General features: G+C 48.4%; 1 long non-coding RNA gene across 1 annotated transcript in view; it reads right to left on the bottom strand.

Moving 5' to 3' along the window:
• Positions 1–583: 583 nt before the first annotated feature.
• Positions 584–5368, bottom strand: part of LOC134340438 (uncharacterized) — a 35551-nt gene continuing 30766 nt past the window's right edge. Inside the window, exons 2-3 of the long non-coding RNA XR_010016554.1 lie at positions 1152–1272; positions 584–785 (exon numbers count right to left, since the gene is read on the bottom strand). This is a non-coding gene — a long non-coding RNA (uncharacterized LOC134340438). The remainder of the gene's footprint in view (positions 786–1151; positions 1273–5368) is intronic.

Raw genomic sequence — 5368 nt, 5'->3', positions numbered from 1 at the left:
CTCCAGCTTAAGACTCTCCCACAAAGACCATACCTATCCTTGTCTCTGGCTATTCTGAAAGTTAAGGAGTTGTGGTCACTGTTCCCTAACTGTTCACCCGCTGAAAGGTCAGTCACCCGGCCAGGCTCATTACCCAGCACCGGGGGCAGTACAGCCCCTCCTCTTGATGGATTGTCCACATAATGATTCAAGAAACCTTCCTGGATACACTTAACAAATTCAGCCCCATCCAAACCCTTTACACCAAGAACGTCCCAGTTTATGTTAGGGAAGTTGAAATCCCCCTTGACAATAACCCTATTATTTTGACACATTTCCTTAATCTGATTCCATATCTGTTCTTCAATGTTTTTCAATGTCCCGGTGGCTATTGGTGGGAGGCGGGGAGGGGTCTGTAGTAGAATCCCATCAGTGTGGTTGCACCCTTCCTATTCCTGAGGTCCACCCAAATGGACTCGATGTTTGACCCCTCCATTACACCTCCCCTGTCACTACATCCGGATATGGCCCAAGTGCGGAGCGAGAGACACTGAAACGGGTTGATAGTTCATAGACTTTAATGTGAACAGAGTTAGAGGGGAAAGAAAGCAATAAACGCTTGGCCAAACAGGGCCGTTAACTGAGACTGTCAAATGGAAAACGAAGCCAACACTGCGGCTGAAAGGAATAAAACGAAAACCGCTCGTCTTCAGAGTCAATTGACTCGACAGTCCAATTCCTCAGGCAAGGCTGAATGCAAGCAGGCAGCAAAGCATTACTGTGCTGTGCTCAAGTCTTGACAAGCGCTACGACGAAAAGAATGGAGTTAAATAATAATTTGCTGACATGTGCATATTCACGAGCGCAATCACCGTATCTGCTGCGCTGCTGAATCCGAGGTTGTGATGTCCCCTGAGTACAACTATGATATTGTCCCTGATTAGTAATGCAACACCCCCCCCCCCACTCATTTACCTCCTTCTCTATCTTTTCTAAAACTTCAAAAATCTGGTACATTAATCACCCATTCCTGCCCCTCTCTCAATTAGGTTTCAGTGTGGGGCACAACATTGTAGTCCCATGTACTGATCCGTGCTCTAAATTCATCACCTTCACACATAATACTCCCAGCATTAAAATGCACACACTGCAAACTGTCCATCCCGTCGTACCTGTTATTTCGATTTTGCCTTTCGATACTTTCCCTGACATCCACCTTCTGGTCCGATCCTTCCCTTACTGACCTGGGGCTCCGCTTCCCGGCCCCCTGTGAAACTAACAAACTCTAAACATCTAAATAAAAATAAAATAGAAACAATATTGTAAAGGCAATGACAGGAGGTTAAAGGAACCATGAACTAAGGTTTGAAATAAATGCCGAAAGAGATATTTAATGGTGCTTCAAGTTCTGCAGGTTTTCGAAAACACAAAATGCGTTAAAAGTACTTTACGTAATCATGTCATCGTGTCAGACCAGCCTCTTAAAGTGAAAACCCAAGTCAATGTGGGTGGTTCTGAATTATGCATGTTTCCATTGATTACCTTATCCTGCAGTTCAAAGTTCAAAGCAACATTTTCAACAGTTAATTAACATACCACACTGTGCAAAGGTCTTGGGCAGATACACATATATACAGGTGCAGGGACAGACACACCCAGCCCTGAGACAACAGGCAAGGTAATTTGATTTCCAAACAATTAGTTTATGGATCATTACAGAATGTCTCTCTGGTGTTTCCCACAACGTTCCCCTTTTCCGAACCACGATTCCCCTCTCCCTGCCCCCTTCCCACTCTCAGTCGACAATAGAAACATAGAAACACAGAAAACCGACAGCACAATACAGGCCATTCAGCCCACAATGCTGTGCCAAACATGTACTTTAGAAATTACCTCGGGTTACCCACAGCCCTCTATTTTTCTAAGCTCCATGTACCTATCCAGGAGTCTCTTAAAAGACCCTGTTGTATCTGCCTCCACCACCATTGCCGGCAGCCCATTCCACGCACTCACCACTCTCTGTGTAAAAAACTTACCCCTGACATCTCCTCTGTACCTACTTCCAAGCACCTTAAAACTGTGCTCTCTCGTGCTAGCCATTTCAGTCCTGGGGAAAAGCCTCTGACTATCCACACGATCAATGCCTCTCATCATCTTATACACCTCTATCAGGTCACCTCTCACCCTCAGTCGCTCCAAGGAGAAAAGGCCGAGTTCACTCAACCTGTTTTAATAAGGCATGCTCCCCAATCCAGGCAACATCCTTGTAAACCTCCCCTGCACTCTCTCTATAGTATCCACATCCTTCCTGCAGTGAGGTGACCAGAAATGAGCACAGTACTCCAAGTGGGGTCTGACCAGGGTCCATATCAGAATCAGGTTTATCATCACAAACAGGAGAAAATCTGCAGGTGCTGGAAATCCCAGCAACTCACACAAGATGCTGGAGGAACTCAGCAGGCCAGGCAGCATCTATGGACAAAAGTACAGTCGACATTTTGGGCCGAAACCCTTTGGCAGGACTGGAGAAAGAAAAGTGGAAGAGTAGATTTGAAAGGTGGGGGAAAGGGAGAGAGAAACGCCAGGCGATAGGTGAAACCTGGAGCGGGAGGAATGAAGCAAAGAGCTGGGAAGTTGATTGGTGATAGAGACAGCAGGCCGCCGCGGAAGAAAGAAAAAAAAGGGGGAAGGAGGACCAGAGGGAAGCGATGAGCAGGCAAGGAGATAAGGTGAGAGAGGGGAAAAGGGGGTGGGAAATGGAGAAGGTGGGAGGGGGGCATTACTGGGAGTTTGAGAAATTGATGTTCACGCCATCAGTTCAGAGGCTACCCGAACGGAATATAAGGTGTTGTTCCTCCAACCTGAGCGTGGCCTCATCACGACGGTGGAGGAGGCCATGAACGAACATATCGGAATGGGAATGGGAAGTGGAATTGAAATGGGGTGGGCACTGGAGAGATCACGCTCGCTCTGGCGGACGGAGCGTAGATGCTCGGTGAAGTGGTCTCCCAATCTACGTCGGGTCTCACTGATCTACAGGAGGCCACACCGGGAGAACTGAACACAGTAGATGACCCCCATCAGACTCACAGGTGAGTGTCACCACACCTGGAAGGACTGTTTGGGGCCCAGAGTGGTAGTGAGTTATCATCACTCACGTATGTCATGAAATTTGTTTCTTTTAAAGAGCAGTACAGTGCAATACATAAAATTACTACAGTACTGTATGCAAAAGTCTCACGCTCCCTCGCTATATATATGTCCCTCAGACTTTCGCACAGGACTGTACACATCACTGTACACCACCCTGAGATTCATTTTCTTGCAGGCATTCACAGCAGAACACAAATACAATAGAATCAATGAGAAACTACACACAAAGACTGACAAACAACCAATGGGCAAATGAAGACGAACTGTGCAGATACAAAAGTAACAAACAAAAACAAACGTAAATAATATTGAGAACACGGGTTGTAAAGCGTCCTTGCAAGTGAGTCTGGGCTGTGGAATCAGTTCAGGGTTGAGGTGAGTGAAGTTATCCATGCTGGTTCAGGAGCTGATGGTTGACGGGGTAATAACTGTTCCTGAACCTGGAGGTGTGGGACCTGAGGCTCCTGTACCTCCCTCCTGATGGTTGAGTAATAACTGTTCACAAACCTGGTGGTGTGGGTCCTGAGGCTCCTGTACCTCCTTCCTGATGGTTGAGGGGTAGTAACTGTTCCTGAACCTGGTGGTGTGGGTCCTGAGGCTCCTGTACCTCCTTCCTGATGGTTGAGGGGTAATAACTATTCCTGAACCTGGTGGTGTGGGTCCTGAGGCTCCTGTACCTCCTTCCTGATGGTTGAGGGGTAATAACTGTTCCTGAACATGGTGGTGTGGGTCCTGAGGCTCCAGTACCTCCTTCCTGATGGTTGAGGGGTAGTAACTGTTTCTGAACCTGGTGGTGTGGGTCCTGAGGCTCCTGTACCTCCTTCCTGATGTTTGAGGGGTAATAACTGTTCCTGAACCTGGTGGTATGGGACCTGAGGCTCCTGTACCTCCTTCCTGATGGTTGAGGGGTAATAACTGTTCCTAAACCTGGTGGTGTGGGTCCTGAGGCTCCTGTACCTCCTTCCTGATGGTTGAGGGGTAATAACTGTCCCTGAACCCGGTGGTGTGGGTCCTGAGGCTCCTGTACCTTCTTCCTGATGGTTGAGGGGTAATAACTGTTTCTGAACCTGGTGGTGTGGGTCCTGAGGCTCCTGTACCTCCTTCCCGATGGCATCCGTGGGAAGAGAGCACGGCCTGGTTGGTGGGGGTCCTTAATGATGGCTGCTGCTTGCCCGTGCAGATGTGCTCAATGGTGGGGTTGGCTTTTCCTGTGACGGACTGGGCTATATCCACTACTTCTTGCAGGCCTTCCTGTGGGGAAGAAAAAGAGAACTAGGCTTGTAACTTTTAAAACGCGCCATCTGTAGGAAGAATTCTCCAGAGGGGTTAGGATCTAAGTAGAACACACAGCTGGCGATCGGAAACTTTGCTGTCTTGGCCTTCATCATCGCCCGGTCCTGCCGTACCACCTGTGGGATACAGGCAATGAAACCCTCACGTTAAATCCACTCAGTCACCGCGAGGTAACATCTGCCGAGGAAAGCTGGCAGATGAGGCTCCTCTGGAAAAGGGAGGGACGGGAAGGACGAATCTTCCAGAGTCATGAAACAAAATGGGTGAAGAAGATTTGACGGGGTGGGTGGGAGGGGGGGAATGTAGTGAAGACACTTCTGCCGGTGAGGAGTTAAAAGCTGGGCTCATTAAATGAGCCTGACAAGAAACTGAACCTCAGGATAGTGTGGGGTGACATAGAACAGACAACAAAGAGGGGAATAGGCCCTTCGGCCCACACTGTTGTGCTGGACCAATTACAGTAGTAATCAAATGTCCAACTCATCTAATCCCCACGGCCTGCAATGTCCATATCCAACTTTCCTCACATTCTTGTGACTATCCAAATGTCTCCTTAAGGCCCCTAAGGTTCCTGCCTCTTCCACCAGCCCAGACTGCACACATTACAGGTACCCACCGCTCCCTGTGTACAGAGTCTGCCCCTCACGCCGCCTTTGAAATCATCTTAAATGCGTGCCCTCTGGGATTAGACATCTCAACTGCTTGGGGGTGGGGAATAAAAGAGACTTTGTCTGTCTACTGTGCCTCTCATAATCTTATAAACTCTGTCAGATGTCCCCCCTCCCTCACGCCTCCTTTGAAATCATCTTAAATGCGTGCCCTCTGGTATTAGACATCTCAACTGCTGGGATGGGGATGAATAAAAGAGACTTTGTCTGTCTACTGTTGCCTCTCATAGTGTTATAAACCCTGTCAGATGTCCCCCCTCCCTCAGCCTCTGTTG

This window comes from Mobula hypostoma, chromosome X1 (genome assembly GCF_963921235.1).
Source record: "Mobula hypostoma chromosome X1, sMobHyp1.1, whole genome shotgun sequence".
Classification (NCBI taxonomy): domain Eukaryota; kingdom Metazoa; phylum Chordata; class Chondrichthyes; order Myliobatiformes; family Myliobatidae; genus Mobula; species Mobula hypostoma.
The sequence above is the reverse complement of the archived record's forward strand: the minus strand, read 5'-3'. Positions and strand labels throughout refer to the sequence as shown.